At 46.0% G+C, this 20,952-nt stretch overlaps 2 protein-coding genes across 2 annotated transcripts in view; one reads left to right on the top strand and one right to left on the bottom strand.

The window, feature by feature from the left end:
- CCDC117 (coiled-coil domain containing 117) overlaps positions 1-20,952 on the top strand; it is a 292,218-nt gene that overhangs the window by 70,947 nt on the left and 200,319 nt on the right. The window lies entirely within an intron of this gene.
- Positions 1-20,952, bottom strand: part of MN1 (MN1 proto-oncogene, transcriptional regulator) — a 31,356-nt gene that overhangs the window by 1,492 nt on the left and 8,912 nt on the right. The gene's annotated exons all lie outside the window — the stretch shown is intronic.

Here is a 20,952-nt window from a genome sequence, read left to right as displayed (position 1 = left end):
CTCTGAGGGCTAACAAGCAGCTTTTCCTCCCTGAGGGTGTTTCCAGCTTGGCCCTTGACATGAGGGATACATCTGTGCTGGGAAGCTGGCCCACTGCAGTCCATACCCTGTGGGCACGGCAGCCTCAGCCACTGCATCCTAGGCTGATGTTAGGGTGCCACTTCGGGAAAATCACAGGGGAAAAGAAAGACTCCCTAAATAAATGCTATTTGATGAGATGTTAAATTTAAACTCACTATCCTGAATGTAACTATACCTGAACAACTTCCTATTTATAAAACATTTAAAACTCAAATGGGATTGTGCAGAGAACTGAGAAAGGGAAACGGTTTTTCTTATTTGTATTTGCTCACAAATACAGATCACGAACACTTAGAGTGCACACAGTACCCAGCATTTCTTATTCTTAGGTCTCCCTGACTGTACAGGACATGCTGGTCTTGGTACAGGAAAAGCCAGCGCCTTGAGATTAGTCTTTCTGACAGCAGCTTTCTTCCTCTGCTGCAGAGAAAGAGGAAAGAGTCCCACTGCTGATCTGCTGTCACAAGGGGCCCCGGGATCACAGTGGGGTTTCTGCAGGAGCATTTGCTGCAGGCTCCAAGGACCGGCCTCTCAACAGCACATCCCCAGAGTGGGACCCAGCACTCAGCTCTGCGTGCCTGGTGCTGGGCCAGGATCAGAGCCAGGCCTGAGCTGCACTGCACCGGCAGCAATCCCTGCACAAGCCATGCCCACACCACCAACACCCAGAATGGAGCAGGTTCTCGCCAGTAATTAAGTGAGGAAGCTCACAATGTACAAACATCTAAAGAATAAAAACATAGCCTTATTTACTCACAAACCAGCATTCAGAAGCAAATCACTGATAAAGGAATCAATGCAAAAAGCTATCCCCAGGGATGAACAGGATTTGCTGGCCTCAGAGGAAAACCCAAGGAAATGAGGTGAATTAATATCATCCTAAATTTGCAAAGTCAGCACCAATTGCCACTGTCCACATGATGCCACATGCTGTGTGGGAGCTCAAGATCTCTTGGTCTGTTGTTAAAGAGCACAGACAATGGTCATTCAAACCCAAAACACACAGGGGATGAGAGCCTGCAGTAAGTCTTGCATCTGCACAGGTCTTCTCAAAGCCAATCTGAAGGGACAAATTCAGCACAATTTACTTTTTTCCAATATTTCTGTCTTGACAAAGCTATGATGCTTTTCTGGAGAAAAGAAAAAAAAAAAAAAAAAAGCAACCCCAAACCCCCTTTGTATTAAAAACCTAAAGTTGTGCTGATCCACATGATGAGAATCATGTTCTTAAGCAGGAGATACTGCCCAGTGCTTGTCCAGACTCTCCCAGCAGACCAGTCTCACCAGCCTTCCTCACTGCCTCTGCCTCCTTCAAAGCAGCAGTGCCCAACACTTGCCTTCTGCAGCACACACAGACCTGGGGTATTACTAGTGGAGACTGATGGGACTCAGCAGGTTAAAATTAGTCAGGTAATGCAAAACGGTGTCATCACATCACTGCCTCGTGGTTGCCAAGCTTCAGATAAATCACTGTCAGTCATGATGCACACCTAATTGAAACCAAGGAATTTTCAAACAAATTATGTTTAAACATAAGTGTGAGCAGCAGGTCGAAGGAGGTGATCCTGCCCCTCTGCTCTGCTCTCGTGAGACCTCAGTTGGAGCATTGTGTGCAGTTCTGGTGTCCTCAACATAAAAAGGACATGGAACTGTTGGAACAAGTCCAGAGGAGGCCACGAGGATGATCAGGGGACTGGAGCACCTCCTGTGTGAAGATAGGCTGAGAAAGTTGGGGCTGTTCATCCTGGAGAAGAGAAGGCTGTGTGGATTAGAGAGAATAGAAGGCTGCGAAGGATGCTGGGGAGGGACTCTTCATTAAGAACTGTAGTGATAGGACAAGAGGTAATGGGTTAAAACTTAAAGAGGGGAAGTTTAGATTGCATATAATAAGGAAGTTTTTTAGTGTAAGGGTGGTGAGGCACTGAAATGGGTTGGCCGGGGAAGTTGTGAATGCTCCATCCCTGGTGGTGTTCAAGGCCAGGTTGGACAGAGCCTTGGATGACATGGTTTAGTGTGAGGTGCCCCTGCCCATGCAGGGGGGTTGGAACGAGATGATCTCAAGGTCCTTTCTAACCCTAACTGTTCTATGATTCTAGGAAACTGCACAACTGCCTCTATTAGCAACTACTGCAAGAAACTCGTGCTATTAGCAAAAGCAGTACCCTTCTAATAAGAGCCCTCCTCCATGCATGGAGATCTTGAGATGGTCTGGGTGGAGACTTCCTCTCCAAACCAAAGGACATGACACAACAGAACCTGGGACAGACACAAGTAGAACCAGCTGGTGCTGCCTGAAAATGGCAAATGTTAAAGTAGAGATAAGAGATAAAACGCCACATGCAAGCACACAATGTGTTCACATGGAAGGCAGGAAAGCAAGGAAGTGACCAAAGACCAACAGCAGCCTGAGAACAGCTCAGCAGTGACAGTGTCCTCAATCCAAAGCACCATCCTCAGCGCACGCCCCAGCAGCCCCCCTTAGGTGATGGTGGGGTCACTCCAGGTAGGACAGTCCCCTGCAGAGCAAAAGCCACCAACTGCCTGCGACCACTGTGGGTTCCTCCGCCTAGCGCCCACAGCAGTGGCACCTCCTCACACCCCGCAGTGGGGTGACATCAAGTGGTCCCAAAAGCCAGTTCCTGCATGGATCGAGCTTAAATTCCAGCACTGGAAACTTTCTTCCTTTTTAATTCTACTGGCCCATCCTACCATTATCCTGCCCAGAGCAGCAACCCATCCTCTGTATTTCAGAGGCAGACAAAGAGGAGGCAAACCCAGCACGGTGCATCCCAACCAAGTGTGCAAAATTGCTCACTGCAGAGAAAATTCCTGCGATAATGACTGAATGCCCTGGAAGTTAACATGAGGTTTGATTAATATTATTAGCTCAGCTTGTGCACAGGCGCTTCCAAGAGGCAGCCACAACATCTGGAAGAGCTGGGTGGCTACAGCAAAGAAATATTTGCAAACATTCATTGGAACATGAAAGTGAATTAAGTCCGGCCATTTTCACAGCCCTTACATGTTCATGCTCAGCAAATACTCCAGCAGGTTTGTTTATTGCCGTTCAAACCGTATGTTTTAGGTAAATATTTCCAAGCAATCTCTGCACAGTTTGCTAACATTCATCAGTTACAACAACAAACAGCAGCAATGGTAAGGATTGTAACAAGCCTGTGGGACAAACACATGGGGCTGCTGTCCTGCAGAGGCAGATGAACACTTGGACACTTTCCGTTCCCAAAGGACCAGAAAGGTTTTAAAATATGCAACATTAACTTTTGTTTCTAGGTAAGAGGTGCCCATTGAGCTCCTGAGCAGGCTTTACCCACACACACATTTCCATCACCAAGGCATGGGGCATGGGCAGAGTACAGGAAGGCTCAGAAGCCTCCTCCCGCCCCAGCTCCTGCTCTGATCTGCACATTTGGGAAGCTCTCTCCTGCCCTGCTCTACTCCCAAAGCCATGAGTGCCTCCAGAAAGCCACAGGGTGCTGTTCGTGTGCGCAGCAGTGATGGCAGCACAGTAAGAATGCAGGAGCCTCCCCAGGAGCATGGGCACCCACAGCTGGGACACAGGGAGAAGATGAGGAATCCTGCTCCACCACGAAATTCAATACACACACTACAGCTGCTCTTTCACATCAACACAAGAAAAACGTATTTCTCTCTAGCAAGATTAGATCCCATGGCTCTCCTCACTCCTAAAGACACCATGTCCTGAAGACGCTTCCAATCCTTCCAGCTTCCTTCTCTCCCTTTCTCCTCAGCCCACATTAAGCTGCTCTGTAAAGCCTCTTCCCTCAGGTAGCATCTTCTCAGGCATTCTTTAAAAATAACATGTTCTCCTACCCATGACAACCCCACCAAGCACTGTGCAAATCCAGATGTGCCCCCATTTTTAGGTAACCTAATCCCATTAAAACCAACTTCACCTGCATTGCTAGCATGCATTATGTGCATCTTCCTGTGAGAGAAGAGATTAATGGATGGAGGGATGGGGTGTAGCCAAGGCAACCGCGGATGCTACAAAGCAGCACTGGCAGTTTCTGATGCTTTTCAGGTGCTGCTCATGCCATTCCTCTCATTTTTGCCAAACCCACCACCACCAAAAGGAACAAGCAGGCATGAGCGCACAGCCACAGTCTGGTAGGGGTCTGGTTGGGAATGGGTTCCACTCCACATTTCAGTGTCCCTGCAAGATTGAAGTGACAAACAGGAGGTGAAGATCCCTGGAATGGCTCCTCGCCCCAGGGCTCATCCCTTACACTTCTTCACCGGCTCTGACAAAGCCACGGCCGCCCGCGCTGCCCAGGCTCCGGCCGCCCACCCCGCTCAGCCCCGCCGCTGCCGCCCTCGATGGCCAGCGGAGCGTGAAGCCCTGCACTGCTACTGATCTTGTTAAAGCTAAATCACAGGATCTGGCCAAAACCGCTCTATTCCCTCACCAGTGATCAGTTTCCCCTCCACCGTCTGATAACCACTCTTAAAGGATGCGTTAATAGGCTTCTGTTCACCCTGTGTCCGTTAAGCAGGCGCTGAGCTACTGTAAGAGGGAATAGATTTGAGTAATGATCTCTTATGAGGCAGCAAACCTACATATAGTGTTTAAAATTATTCCCTTAGGACAAGATGTTTTTCACCAAATCTCCCACATGACAGTTTGACATATTGGTTCAGGCACATAGCTCTGTATTTGTACACAGCACAGAATCATCTTTTTCAGTTTTCAAGAAAAATAAGGTCTGAAAACGTTTCATGTTTCCCTGCACACTGGACCGAGTCTCCACAAATTAATTTAGTTCCCAAATCGTATTTCTAAACACAACTAGCTCGTTTGTGTTGATAAACAAATGAACTATCTCCTCCCTCGCCACTGTAGCACCAACAAGATCCCGGACAAAGGCATTTTCTTGACCAGGAAGTGCACGTCTTGCATTTGATTATAAACACAAACATGGCACCAGCCACATGCTTATTCCATGAACTTCTGGTCTTCACCCAGGGAACCTGTTCCCTGCTTTGGACTGGATCAGCTTCTTCTGTTGGTAATGCCTGGCTTTGGACTCTGCAGCACCAAGCACTCTGCTGGTGCTCAATGCAAAGCCCCATCTGCTCCATTACCAAAATCCTTGATGTATTTTCTGTAACCTAGGCAATTTTTAAAGCCTGTAAGATGCTTAAAGGTGCCACCTTCCCCAATATTGTAATAAAAAAATAAAGGCAGTCAGAAGTGTTTGTAGTTAATATGAACAACTGATCCCAAGGACTCGTAATGAGCAGCACAGCCAAAACGGGGACCAGGCAATTCCCCTCTTCGCTGGCCAGGAGAACTGTGCAGAGATGCCCCAACGCCAGGGTATCGGCCACATCTCACTCATTAACATTTCAAGAAGTCATTTGGCTTGGTCAGCCCATAGATTTATTGCCGAGACGGAGCCAGCTGAGCCTCACTGTGAAAGCCTTTCTCACAAAGGAGAGAAGGCTCTCCAGCCAAAAATGCGCGCACAGCACTGAGCACTGTCCCACACCACTAAGATATCCCTCGAACCAGGATTAAATTTGACTTTGCTGCACGCAGATGAGATACCTCTCACCTGAAGGCATGGCACAGCCGGCCCTGCTGGCCAGGGCTGGGAACACAGCCCGTTTACCCTCAACACTGAGCGGTGCCCTCCCCTCCATCAGCCCATCAGCTCTGGCAATGTCCTCTAATCCTCAAAGCCTCTTCCTCCACAGACAGCATGATTAATTGGAGGTGCCTGTGACTCTAAAGGGAGCATATATCAGCCCATGCTGCAGAGATGTTTATTTTGCTTTCCATGGCCTCAGAGCTGGCACAGGGCTCCATCCCCTCTCGCTGCTTGCACGGAATTCAGATAACAGGAGACACAGAGTGCTTGCTGAGAATATGTATTTTTACTTTTTCTCCCTTGACCTCTTTTCACGCTCCTGTTTTCACCAGGAGCAATGGGAGGATGCATGCACCACGACAGGGAGGCTGTCCAAACCCACAGCAGCATTAAGGGGTTGTTGTTACGGCTGTAGGGCTACAGTCAGACAGCAGTGTCCTACCCTACAGCTCCAGCAGCCAGCCAGGGCAGATATGACTTGAGGACAAACTCAGACTGTTGGCCACATTCTGTGGCCTGAAGAAACTGGTGAAAACACCAGTAAGTAGGAAACATGCTAACCCCATTGGTTTAAAAAATGGCATTCACCTTACACGCAGCATGACCTTGAAGACGCAGAATGAACAATGTGTGGATAAGAACATTGCTGTTTTAAAACACGTGTTCCATCCACGCTGACTGAGGAGACAACAAAGGGGGAGCCCACAGTTCCCCACTTTGCTGCCCACTGCCCAGCCTAGAGCAGTATGTGCCCAGGGCTTTATAGGAAAGTGGGAAAAACCTTACACCTTTTATTTCTCTGGAGGCTACTGTTAAATTACTGCTTTCCAGCTCTATGACTCTCTGAGAAGAAACCTAAGCTCAGTGTCGGAGAGGGGAGCCAGAAGCTCCATACTTGGGGACAGCACTAACTCCTCCTAGACAGCCACAGGGACAACGGTCTGTTTTTAACTCATATCCTTCCTCTCTTCTGGATACTTTCAGTTCCTCTTTTCAGTTTAACACATTCACTCTCGGTCTGGCTTTCTGCAAGACACACAAGCCACAGAGGGGTTCTGCCTGGCCCCCTTGTGAAGAGGTGAGGTTGGGATTTTGCATCTCATGTAATAAAAGACCATTCTTGCAAACCAAGTCCCATCACAGCTGCTGCTGCTTCCTGTTAGCACAGGCCTGCCTTCTCCTATGCAAGCAAACCACAGCTATGTCTAACAGCCACTGAAAGCTGATGGCCAAATCTTCAACCATCATCTAAGTCAATGCAACCCAACCGCATGACTCTGAACTGCTGGTCAGGCTCCTCACTGCCATCACCAACACCATGCTCTCCTAAGCTCTGTGTGTTATGAGATGCTATAGCCCTGCCCAAGTGAGAAAAGATGGGTTTAAAAATCAAATCAAACCAGCTGCCACCAACAGTCAAACCATTCCTGGATGCTTCCAAGAGAAAACAAATGGGAGTCTGGCAACTCTAACTCATCCCAGCATAACCGATTCAATGCTCCCAGCATTCATATGCTGCCATCCGAGACCAGCAAATCCTCTGGGAGCTCTGAGCACTTCTGCTCATCTTGGAAAGGAGTTAACTGCCTAAATCCTGCCCGCCGGCTCCACCTCATTTACACTCAGACCCAGCACTGGGATGAAGGCTACAAACAGCTTCTCCTACCCCACCCTCCAAAGTGCTGCAGCTGCCTCAGCCCTGTCCCTACCTCTTCATCCATCCAGCATACAACATGAAAAGGAGAACTCCACGGTAGGAGTGAATATTGGCTGACTGATCCCATGTTTTCTCTCCTGTTGGCGTACATCACTCACTTGCACTAACTAAATGCTTTGAGCCTATTTTCACCGAGGGTAACAACCCACACATCCGTGATGAGTAAGGAAGTGCTGTTTTTTTCATCCAATACTTTCACATTTATTTCATATGTACGCAAATTATTACACGGCAGCCTTACGTACCACTCCAGCCTCTGGGAATCCATCTCTCAACAGCCAGAACGCACGAGCAAAGAAAACGTTGGTCATAAAACCCAAGGTGGAATTTTCTGCCTGCACAGAAGTCAGTTAAATACACCCCAGTGCACTGAGGTACCAGTATCGCCTTCAGCCTAATGCAGGTTTCAATGCACAGAGCAAGCCTCCAAAAATAGCAGGAAAATGCCCACTCACCCTGGCAAGGGAAGTGGGTGCATGAGTGAGTTTGTAAAGGTGGTGAATTGATGGTGATTATGCACAGAGCGCAACAGAGGAGGAAACATGTAAATTCCAGCTCTCTCTCGTCAGATTTGTGCAAGAGCTTCTACATAATTGCTGGGGAAAAAATAGAAATGCCAACAATAAGTAGGATATTTAAGCCCTGCACATTATACATGGAAATCTTTATTTTCCTTAAATGAAGTGAAAACAGAGTGAAATAAGAAGTTCCCTTCAAAGAACTTTGTGGTCACTTAGTTTCAGGATGCAAATTAAATGAGTAAAAAGCCAAGTATAAAAAAGGGCATTTGTCACTGAAATATCACTAGTCTCTTGTGAGGTAAAGGCCTGGGTACAGCTGGCCAAAAAACTTTGATGTATTTAGTTGCCTTGTTCCCAAAGAAATCAACTGAGTCCATGTCCTCATATCCCAAAGCCAGATCTGCATCCAGCTTGGTGGCCAGGCCAGGACCAAGGGTCCTCCAGCTCCCATCCCTCCAGGCTCCTCCCAGCTCTCCCCACAGCTCCTGGAGGTGCCTCTGCCCGATCTATAACTCACAATTATGAGAGACTGTAATACAAAACTGCCACAGGCAAAGTCAATCTCTCCCAGGGGCCTCACACATCTGAGGCTCTTGCACACTAAGAAATGGTGATCACGTGCATTAATGCTCCAGGTTAAGCCACATGAGTTCAAGAATATTCATGAAAATACAACTGGAGTTTACCAAAGGCTGACAGTAAGACAGAAGAAACAGCATCTAGGATCTTCAGCTCTTTTATCCCATTCATTTATAGTGTTACCTTGAAATACATCCCATTCCTCCTTAGGAGATCTCTAACTGCAGTTGATGGGTTAGAAGTAGCAGCTTATATGAGGGGACCTTGGGCCTCTGTGAAATCAAAAGGAGCTCAAACAATTTCACCACTCACAGCGTAAGAGACCAGTGAGAGCAGAGACCCCAGAGCAAAGCCAGGTCTCAAGAGGGCACCTGCAGAGATGCAGTTCACAGATTCTGGTACAACCTCAGATTCTGCTATCCCTCAGATTTTATCTTGGCCACAGAAAGATGGAAATGTTGTTGCCAAATAGTGGATTTGGTGCATTCAGAAACACCCCCTAAAGCTGCAGGAAAGTGTGGTGATTCAGCTGGGGGTCACAAAGCTGATGGAGGACCAGTACCTGTTTGAACAGCCCATTTTCTAACTAAATCTATCTGAAGGAAAAGCAAATCATTCATTAGAGAGAAGAAATCCACAACCATGTGAAGGAGGAATGGCAGCAAGGGAAATCCACCTTAAAAAAACCTGACAAAGAAACTTGGCTTTCTGAGGTACGTCTGTAAGTGCCACTATTAGGGCAAGAAAATATAAGCTCATCTTTTTCTTCCAATTGTCACATCACTGTGGAGAGACTTCACGAAATTCTCAGAATAGCAACGAATCAGGAGCAAACAGCTGCCGAGGCAGGGAACTCACCGGCACTCACTGCACTGCTCCAGAGGAAAATTAACCAGACAATCAACAAAATGTGCCAGTGTAACATGGAACGGACAAGTCGCGTTTTCAAACCCAGCGCTGAAATACAGGCTCCCTTTCCAGCCACATGCTCATGGGATTTATGACCCACAACGATGTCAATGTCCCTGGAAGATGTAAGAAGGGGCTAGGTACAGCTCCACATGTGCACGTTCCACACAAGCCCCCTCACTGCTGAAATAAAACCAACTATGAGAAAGCTACATGCGATGGCGTAAGGACTTCCTTGTCATCTCCTGCTGCCACTACCCCAAGAAGGGCACTGTCTGCACTCCGAGCTCTGTCAAACCAGGCCAGAAGTTGCTCTTCAGCACCTGCTTCACTACCATAACAGAAACGCAAAGGCAGCACCAAACAATCTCCTCCCCGCCAGCGCTGAATCTCATCGCTGCTGCGCACAGGCAAGGCAATGCCGGGAGCACAGCTCGGGTCACACAGCCACATCTCTCACTGAGCCCCAGCTCTGAGTCCCCAGCCACGGCTTCTGCACCAGCCAGGGCTGCTGCGCACGTAAACCACCATGCTACCCACACCTTAAAGCCTGTGAGATACTGAGTCAGTTGGCCCAACATCAAACCTGGTTATTCTGAAGACAAAGGCATTCAGACTGGTCTCCAGGTACCTTCTGAGTGCAAACCTGAGTCACACTTCTGCCCAGTGACGTGTTTCCCAACAGCAGCATCCCACCATTCACAGATGAGTGCTCTGTTTACTGGAAATACAGGTATACATGATAGCATCTGCAACAGATTCTGCTACCCTTCATCCTTCTCCAAGGTTTGGATCGTCGCAGCCTTACCTCCCAGCTGCACAGCTGCCAAGGCAGATGAAATGTTGGGCCTGCTGGGCTTAGATAAGAGGGTAAGTGAAATGACAGCGGAGCACCCATAACGAAGGGGACCAGAGGATTCATGGATGAACAGAGAGGAACTCAGTGTCTTTACATACCCTCCTTGCCTCCAGTCCTCCAGGTCTTCCTGGGCAGAAGGCAGCTGTGCTGAAAGAGTTAACCTTGCCTGGGACAAATGCATCTCCTGTTTCTCAGAAAGTCAGAGGCTGGAGCTAGGCTGCCTGCTCCCTGCCTGCAGCCTGACCCCTGACATTTCCACTCTGCTTCTCCCTGGCATGGAGAACTTAACCATAGACAAACAAACAGGTTGGGAGGGCAGATAAATGGAAGACAGAGGAGGAGAAAGGGAAAATTTCTCAGATTCCTTGTCATAGCCCTGATTAAATAATAGCAGCCACCACCAGCCGTGGGTGAGGGGCTGGCGTTTATCAGTAAACCCTGAAGTCTTACAGCAAGACATCTCTAATTAATCCTGAAAGGGTCCCTTCCCCCTTCGACTTCCCAGGGAGGATTTCATGCTTTAAAGATACAGTGAGTCCATTTTAGCTCTTTTCCTCACAAAACACAAGGGCAGAAAGCGCCTGTTCAAAACCACAGCCAGGATTTACAAACTACAGCAGATTTCCATCACGTGCAACCACATAGGCAAACCCCAGCACGAGGGTGTCTTGATTTAGTCATGCTTAACCTTCTGAAGTGATACACCCAGCAAGTAATAGTCTTACAATGACCTGCTGGAAGCATGCACACATGTAATCATAACCAGGAACAAGTCTGCAGATTTTACCCGGGTCTCCCACCATTCCATCTTCACCTACTTTCCAAGGGATAATCTGTTCAGTGCTTGATGCAATTCTGCTGTCCCCCACTTATGTCCAGTTTTCCCATCAGTATGGTGGCATCAACATCACTCAGTGATGGAAGAGACTGCACATACACCCAGAGCAAGACAGTTACAAACACTCTAGCCCTGGTCTTTCACTTAGCTTGAGGAGGCTTCTGAAATCCATTTCAGAAGGTCTCCTGCCCTTTGATCCAAGGCGAACATCGTACTAGTGCAGAGCATCACAATTTAAGCCATCAACCATGAACAACCATAAATTGGTACGTCTCTCCACACCTCAGCAGAAGTGGGAGAGGAGCTCTGCTTCCAAGGCACCTTCATCCTATCACCACATTCAGGCAGCTGCTACATGCCAGTGAGCACCCATCACAGCACCGATGGAAACTCTTGTCCCTGGAAAGTAGACAGAGCACAACCAGTACACGTCACGTAAGCCAAAACACAGTTTCCAATGGAAGCTGCTGTCAACAAGCAGCATGGCAGGGAGAGTCTGACAGCAGAGCACTCGGTCCCCCAGGTTGCCAGCCACCACAGCCAGCCAGCAGCCCAAGCAGCCAACAGCCCTCCACACACACATATACTTTTTAAAAGTTGGCCAAGAGAGCTCATCCTTCCCTCTCTTCCTTTTGCTTGTAACCATAAAAACAAGTGTTACTGTTTATTTAATCACTTACCTCCCCCTTTTTCTTTTCCAACATTTCTAAAGCCTTCCCAGCTTCAGAGAACAGCGACACACAAAATGGAAAAATCTAGTATTTCACATTCTTTTTTTGGTAAAAGAATAAGCATTATTTAATTTCCTAAGCCCCTTTTCCATTCTCTATTTTATTTTTTCCCAAAACTTGTCTAAAGCTGAATAAACCGGTGTTAGAATTACAGAGATTTATTCTTTTGGGGTGGTGTAAGTTGCAAAACCAGCAAATGAGAAAGTGGAAGAAAATCTTTGAAATCATAATCTCTGGTGCCATCAAAAGCCAAAAGAAGAGTGGGGGGGGAAAAGGGGAATTTTGAAAGTCTAAGTTCAAATTGTAATAGGAAGCCCTATTTCACATCAGCTTCATGAAATTCCCAGGAAAATAAAAAAATCAAACCCAGTTATTTTCTTGAAGATCTGTATTCTTAAATACCTGTTTTCAACATAGTCTCTTTTTTAAAGCAGCACTGGGATGGGGATGAACTGAACGATGTTTCTGTCTACCAAAAAAAAAACCCCAAATCTTTCTGCAATGACAAGAGACAATCCAGTGTATAATCAAAGACAGAATCCTGACATGTTCAAAGAGAAAATTATTGTAACAGCCGTGACTTTGAAGATGAGAAGTGGGTTTTTTTGATAGAAACAATAGCCATCAAAATTCCTACTGTAGCAACCAATACTTAGCATGCAGCGTGCCGGCAGGTACAGTGAGCACCACAGCAATGTAATTAATGAACTAGTGACGCATAAGAAATCCCTACCTAGCGTGGAACCGAGCAGCGCTCCAGGTGAGTACCACCCACCCAGGGCAGCAAATGTTTCCTATGACAGGCTGCCTGCTCCTGCGGCATCAACCAGCACAGGAGTGTGAGAGCAGCCCGCAGCCAGTCTTGCACAGTGATGTGTCCTGCCCAGCCGGTGACAGCCCGGTGGCAGAGCTCCACACCTGCCCGCGGCTCTGCCCCCAGGGCTCCGTGCTCACCAGCACTGCAGAGCCATTCTGGGGCATGATAAACCCAGCTCTCACAGGAACACTACACACCACAGCGCCCGTTTTCAAGCCCTACAGTTGAAAACGCTGCTGCGACTCTTCAGAACCGTTTCCCTCCCAGAGTTACTCCAGACAATGGTTTCCGTGGGGGATTTTGATTTCATTTTACACAAAACCCCTCAAGAGCCCATGTCCCCAACACAAACCTTGAAAGTCAGAAAGGACCACCTGGAAATACTTAAATCTCTAATGTTAGTGCCACGGAACCGCACGTTCGCTGCACAGTGTGAGCCGCAATCTGCTCTGAACTGCCATGATTCACAAAAAGTGAGTCACAAAAGGGAAATTTTGTGACTGAATAAATAGCTATTGTGTAACCCACCTAATGAGGAGTGTAGTATTTTTCTGTTCTTGGATTGGAATATCATTGGAAGACGACTCTTAAGTAGTCAAAGCCCCATTGCCTATAAATACCCCTTTCAAAACCAGATTTTGGATTAACTCAATGTTAGTTTGGAGCAAGAGAAAGAAAACAAACAGATGCCAAGTCTTGAGCAAGGTACCCACCACCCAAACACAGAGTCACAAACACAGAGTCCCTTGAAGTGTAATTTCTCACAAAAATGATGCACAAGGCTGCTCAGCATTACTGCCAAAGTGATTTTTAGTTTGTACATGGAGACTTTGAGTTGTATCAAATCCTATCCATGTCTCCATCATCACAAGTAGCACTTATACAGGGGAGCCATTTTACTAACACTAACAAACACCAAGCAATTTATTTAGTAAAGCATTTTCCCCACTGCAGCTCAGCAGTGAATAGCTGCTTAAAGCAGGAACCTTCCCATTAGCCCTATTCCTACGGTACAGTTTTATTCTCACCGTAAAACCCTTTAATTGAAAAGGAAGCCATTAAAAAGCACTAATACATGATTTGGTTTTCTGGTGCCTGGGACAGGCTGCTCCTGGCTGTGGCACCCTTACTGGGAAGGCTGGGATAACCCCAACACACTCACCTATCTCCCAAAGGAAGGATGAGCAGATCTGCCACAGCATCCTCTGGCAATCCAGGTCTCCAGGGGCACCTCCACTGCCGTTTCACTGCACCACCAAGAAGGATTCCTTCTTTTATTTAGGTATTTATTTACCTTCTAGAGAAAAGGGATGTATTAAAAATAGTGCTTGTGTGTTTGCAAGGGGCTGTGTGGTGCTGCCCCGTCACACCACGTTCGGGCTCATCACTTCTGCTCCAGATGTGCAGTGACGAACCCACACTGGGTGACACTGGCAAAGGCCACAATGGGCTTCGCTGTTCTCCCTTTGGGACTGCTTCTGGCAGAAATAACCTGGTAAGTGACATATTCGTGTCTCCATTGCATGGTGGCCACAGGCCTCTATGAGCACAGTTGGTGTGTACACCACAAACCACCCTGCCAGCAAGCACAAATCCAGATGTGGTCACACGGGTAAGAGGTGCCCCGTGACACATGCCCTGCGAAGGTACTAGTGTCAAATGGTGACGCTGGCCTCTAAACCCAACATCTATTCTCCATAGTGTACGCAGGCAGCCCACAGTAGTCCTTCCAGTGAGATTTAACTAAAGGGGGGGAGCACTGAGGATAAAGACAGATCAAGTTTGCTCTAAAATTTAAAATTAAACACTCCTGTTTTGGAAAGAATTTCATTAAGGTGAAAATATAATATAGAAGTACCCATTTAGGAAGAATGTGCTATTAATTCTTAGCAGTGTATGCAGAAGGGAAAATTGCATTTTTATCTAAATGGGTTTTTCTGCATAACCCATTTACAGTATTTTTTTACAGCTCAGTAATGGGAACTTTTCACATTTCTATTTGGGCCAGACCGCTGTGGAAGGAAGGCAGCCTTCAAGAACACTTCAAATATAACCCCTTGAAACAGATTCCAAGAGAAGCTCCACATAAAGGCCAGTACAGCACATCCTAAAAGATGGTAGGGAAAAGGAATGGAAAAACCCCTCCACCTTAAAGATGTAAATCAGATTCTGAGGGGGAGAGGAAAAACCACATGGTTTAGATTTTCATTTTCCTAGGGGACAATAAAAGGTTTGGTCTTCCCCCTGTTTTCTTTACATGAAGCAGCAACACTTCCTCAGTGCAGTGCACAGGCCCAAACACACGCAAGGAGCAAAAATGGTGCTGTGTAATCACTGTGAAGAACTGCACAGGGATGTTCTGAGCTGTAACAGTTCCTATTACATACAGTGAAAAACAATGTAGGCTATGAAAAACTATTTTTATCATCATAAGTAAATGCTCATTTCTCACCAGTTTCATACAATCTGAAACTGAACATAAGCTAAACAACAATGTCAAACAATTGACCCCACGATCCAAGTTTGCTGATGTATTGCCATCAGGCAGCAAGAATCAAAAAAGCAGACTTGGCACTGAGCGAGCTGTGTTTTACCAGGTTTGTCCAACCCAGGACAAATAAAAGCAAACATTAAATGCAATGTTTTTAGAACTCTTCAGTTTATCATCAACTCCCTCAAAACCAAATAAACACAAACCCAAAGTTTACTGGCCTTGTGTTTCATAAACACATCGACTGGTTCTGCAAACAATGCAGCGGGGCTCACAAAAGCACTCAGCTGTGTGCTTTCTAAGCATTGTTCATTTGACATTCCTCACCTCTTTCCCCCCCCTTCGTTGTTTTTTCTCAGCTTACTTCTGAAAATCAATATAACAAAAAATTTCATCTTTCAAAACAGACATTTAAAAGTGCAGCAGTTATGGAAATGCAATTGGACAATGAGTAGTTGCTATTCCCTTTACCTTGCTCACCATACTCCTCACTGCAAAGCAGTAATTACAGGCATCCACTTCTGTTTTAAGCTTTACAGTAAGCTTTTCCCAAATTTAAGGCCAGCAACCAACCCTTCATTATGCTTAATAGGTAGACATAAAAACGTAATTGTATCACAGTCTCTCCAACTGCGTGTTCCTCCAGCTCCTGCAGCTCACACTTGTCTGATTCAAGAGAGAGATTTTTAATCTCTTCTGTAACGCCAACATTTCAGTACCATTGGCATAAACCACATCAGAAAAGAACACAGGAAAATACAGGAGGATTTAGAAAATCAGCTGGAGCAAAACTTTGCTCTGTTAAACCCCATGTTTCCAGTGTGGCATTTGCCAGTCCACAGTGGCCAGGGATCCATCAACACCTTGGGGTGCCCCGAGCATGGCACCCTCCTGGGAACCTGGAGCATCCCAGAACCTGGAGCAGCCTGGAGATGACAGCTGCAAGAGGCAAATCTGTTCCTGCAATTCCCACAATGCCACAGCTGAAGTAAGCGAAACCAGGACAGAGCACATTAACTGGATTCATCCACAGGACAGACCCCTTCACCATGTAATGTATAATGCTACTTTGCATGCACAAAGTGTAAAAGCAAAGACAAACCAAACAACCACGGCTGCCCTGAGCTCCCTGCGGCTTCTCCAGCCGTCCCATTGCCAGCATTTAGAGCCATCACGACTCACACCCGATCCGCAGACAGCTACAAGGAATTAACAACGGTGGTTCGGAACTTCCCAGTTGTGGTAAGTAACAATAAAAAAGAACCAGAACGATTAAGTGTTTTGCTATTCTCTCTTTTCTGTTATCTGCCGATCTCAAAATAGCTCCTATCAATTTTAATTACACTTGAGACAGTCTTATTTTTTCCTCTGCCTCTGGAACGGCATGGTAGAGAGCACAGGGAGCTGGGCTGCGAGCTGTTCCACCCAGCATAAAAAGAACAGCATGTGCCTATATTTAGAGGTAGAGAAGGGAACTACAGCATCCAGGGAAAAAAATCATACTGATTTTATCTTCAAAAAAGCACTTATGTTTTTGGTTTGTTTAAATCAAGAATGTGTTGCAAGTGTTTGACCCTATATCCAGCAACAATAAAATCTGTTCCATCATAAAATACCAGCTGCTTTGCACTGTGAAAGATAATACTGTTTTTGAACTGTTTCAGAATTATTGTCTTGTAGATTGTGGTAATTTTTATTATGATTACTGGGGAATTCCTTTTTTTTTTTTTGTAGAATACAAACAATAGGAACATTTATCATTTTCTTGCTTTTAAAACTGTGTTTGGTCTGAAATTTTAGCTACTTTTCAGACTATGCAAAAGATTGTTTTTTAGCCTAATGTGTTGGCACCAATAAAATTAACAAAACAAGTGAGTCCAATCAAAACTACCAGATGCAAACAGTTACCTGATTGCCTGACACCTCCAAGGGACACCCTGTGTGCAGCACTATTACATCCATACCATCTAGGTTGGAGTCTCACCAGAGTATGGGCAGCTCAGAGCTCACTCAGGTCCTGGTGGGGGTGGACCCTCCTCTCCCCTTGCCCAGAGGAGAACAGCTGAGCAAAGGAGCACCCACGGTGATGCTCCATCCCCAGGCGCCTGGAGGAGGAATGAAAACCCACCTCACATCAAGCTACTTCCACATCATTTTGATTTCTTTTTTCTGTTGCTCAGACTGGGGTTCTGTTGCTTTTCCAGGAGAGGAGAAATGCTGTAATGGGGGGCAGCACAACTGCACCATCCCCACCAGATACACTGGCAGAAGAAGTAATTGATGCAGAAAGGGGGTTACCAAGTGGGACAAGACACACTCAGCTCTACATTCCCCCCTGCACACACAGCTCATTCCCACCCTGACCACCACAGCCAGAGCCCAGCGGCACACTCCACCCGGCACTGTTCAGTCCTGAATGCCAGCCTCTGATGGGCACCCAAGTGCCCAGACTCATTCCCAGGGTTCCTCCGGCTCTGCCAGCATGGGACCCCATCACAACCCTCCTGGCATCCTCTGCCAACGCACCGGTGGCACTGTGGTCACTGGTTTCCTGGGCACTGGCGAGGCTCCTCCGGCCGCCGCACAGCCGAACATCACCTGGTTTCTCTCATTTGGACCGTAAATCTTTAGCAGTGAGAACATCTCCCAGGTTTCTAAAGCACTGTGTCAATTTATGGTGCAATAAATATGATCTTAATAAAAATAATAATAGAGTGGGATCTGAATATGGACTGCATAGCGATCTAAATCAAACATAAACCCAAGTATCCATAACTGCAATGGGAATGACTTGACCAACTGTGCCACCTAGCCAGGAGCCAGGAACACTCAGGCAGACGCTCCCTCTTGCCTGCTCTCACCAGACAGACAATTCCAGCGTCACCTCCAGCAGCAGAGAGGAGGGAGCGCTCAGCCCTGCTCCCCAGGGACATCCCCGCTCGCAGTGCATCTGCATCTGCGCCTCTCAGACATCCTTCATCTCCAGCATCCCTTGTTTCCTAACACCTCTCTTGTCCAAGACCAAAAGACTCTAAAATGTCGTCACGGAGGAACATCACAATGGCCCCAAAAAAATTAGTGAACAATTTTTCCGGGAAAGAGATGCAAAAAATTCTGACCAGGTAATAACCCCAGCCCATCCTTCACTCCCTGTGGGAATATGGGAACAGAGCATTCCCATCTTTCTAGCAAAATAGTTTCAGGCTACAGTAAAAAAAAAAAAGTAAAAAAAAAAAAGAAAAGAAAAAAAAAGAAAAAGTGGTGCCTTTCTCAAACTGCATTTTGGGAGAGGATCAAGGGGAGGCAGGAAGGATGTGACTGTTTCCAGGGGGTTTTGGTGTATTTGCTTCACACAGAGAATTAATATTCTCAATTTTAAATCAGGAATATATTCTTAATTAGGGTATGAAATGTTTTAAAATCTTCCTTACTTTACAAATGGCTGCTTTTTCAATTAACTGTGCTTCCTCAGCCTCAGGATGATCTTTCTATTAGCAATACAAATGCTTCCTAATATTTTCTGAATACTAATTCACAAAATTAATTAAATGCAGACTTAACTCTGAAAATACATATTTTACTACAAAAAACTTCTGTCTCCCAGCTCCTGACTGATTCCAGGCTTCTCTGTGATGAAGAGGATCAAGTCCTAAATGCCCAGAAGTCAGAAATGAAGGTAAGAAAGTGAAAAGAAAACAGAGGTAGCAACTTGGTTCCCTCATCTCACCTTTTAAAAGCTCAGGATGGGGGGAAGTAAAGACAAATATCCACAAGTTCAAGCAAAGCGGCCACGAGAGCGGGGCCAAAGCACTGTCCCCAACACCATGCTCTGCTGGGGAAACCCCGTCAGAGCTCACACATCTGCTCTCTGTGTTTAAACACAAATAAACTGTATTTATTTTAATGTAAAAAATTCTATCAAAGCAATTCTTAAATGTAACCAGATTTCTGCTTACCAAAATGAAACAAAAAAAAAAAAGAAAAAGCTTCTTTAGACAAATCTTCAAAGCTAGTAAGAACATAGACGGCGCGGTGTCGTGCACAGCACTGTTCTGTTAAATACTGAGCAGACACAAATACATCTCCTCAAATTGAAACCAAACAGTGAAGGCTCCCAGCAGAAGGTCAGCGTGCAGAAGGGGTACATTGCACCTCAGGAGCTTTCCATGAGTGACAGACACGTGCATCTTGGGGAGGAAGAGCATAAGGTGTGACAGAACAGCTACTGTCCAACGGGGCAAGACAGGACGTGGGAAAACTTCATCTAAAAATGGCCAGCATGGATCAGATCCAATCCCATGGGAGAGGGATGTACTGTAGGTCAGAGTCAGGTGTCTTGCAAGGGCATGAGCCCAGAACACGCGGCTGCTGATCACAAATACTCTTACCATGACGCTTGTACCGTCACACAGAATAACTCAAGTACGGGGGAGAAGACCATGAGAAAAGCAGCAACCAAAGTATTTTTGCATCAGTATATAGGTAAAAAGTGCCACACTAAGAGGGTGCATTTCTAGATCTTACCACTCATTACAGCAACTAAGGAAAACGCATTTCCCACATGCCTGTGCTTTTGTCATTTGCCAGGAGATGAACAGAACGTGAAGACTTAGAAGGGAGGGCGTGGGGGGAGATGAGGAGAGGGGGTGCTGGAGGGGAGCAGCAAAGCAAAATCATCTAAGATGTTCGCTTTGAAGTATTAAGAAAGCTTGTAAAAATTAATGGATTAGACCTCCAGCTGTTCCATTTTCAGCTTTAAATTTAAAAGGTATTTTACTTTGGAACATCGGCACATAATCCATAAAATATATTTTTTAAAAAAGAAATAATATCTTTGCATTAAAAAAGGTCACTAATAATTTATAATGTTTTAACTGCACCAACAAGAAAGTGTTTTGCAAAAGAGAAGCAGCTAACTACAAAGAGTATCAGTATTTTTACACAAGCTAGTCAAGGTCTCACTGTGCAAACTATGTCTATCTACAGAGCAGCAAAAAATTCAGATTTACATTTTAAAAGTTGAGAAATCCAACCACGATCAGAAGGTCAGGACAGACCTCGCGCTTCCTGAACATTCCACAGCTTCACCTACTTGATTTCCATAGGGTTCCCTGCCCTGCGTCCCTTACCCAAGGAGTGGTGCTGGGGAAGTACACAAGAAACCCATGTTCTAAATATACCTCATCAACGGAAGTGCTGGCTTCTAAAACACCCCTCAAATAAATGAAACCAGAATAATTCTGTATTTAAAACCCCAACGCATCAATCTTTAAAATGTCCTGCAAACTGTTAGCTCGTATTTACAGGCACAGACTCTGCTCTTTCCAAGGGAAAAGCCAGGACAATTTGACCGACAGCACTGGAGCCAGGTGGCTTCGAGCACCCGCTGCACGGTGTCCATGCCGCCTGCACACAGAGCGCTCCAGCCGGAGCACAGGAAGGACGATCTGCTTGATGCTGGTGATAAAACAGCAAAGGATCCCACTACCCACAGTCTAGCTGCTCTCTCCTGATATTCTCAATGTGCTCTAGGAATTAAGTCATTAAACTGTTTATGGTATTTCAGTAAATTTAGCATTAAAAAAGCATATGTGTCGGGCCACCTGAAGATTCGTTTAGAGCTGGCTCTACACGTTCTGTGGAAATTCCACTCACACTTGTATTTAACAGAAATACACGAGTAACCACAGACTGAAAACGCACAGTAATTTGTCTAGTAGTAAAATTTTATAAGGTCACATAAAGACATTTTGCTGTAGCAAAACCTCTCCCTCTC

This window comes from Neopsephotus bourkii, unplaced genomic scaffold, assembly GCF_033783945.1.
Source record: "Neopsephotus bourkii isolate Nb327-2 ecotype Australia unplaced genomic scaffold, CSIRO-AGI_Nbou_v1 NB_1542, whole genome shotgun sequence".
NCBI classification, from domain to species: Eukaryota; Metazoa; Chordata; class Aves; order Psittaciformes; family Psittacidae; genus Neopsephotus; species Neopsephotus bourkii.
The sequence above is the reverse complement of the archived record's forward strand: the minus strand, read 5'-3'. Positions and strand labels throughout refer to the sequence as shown.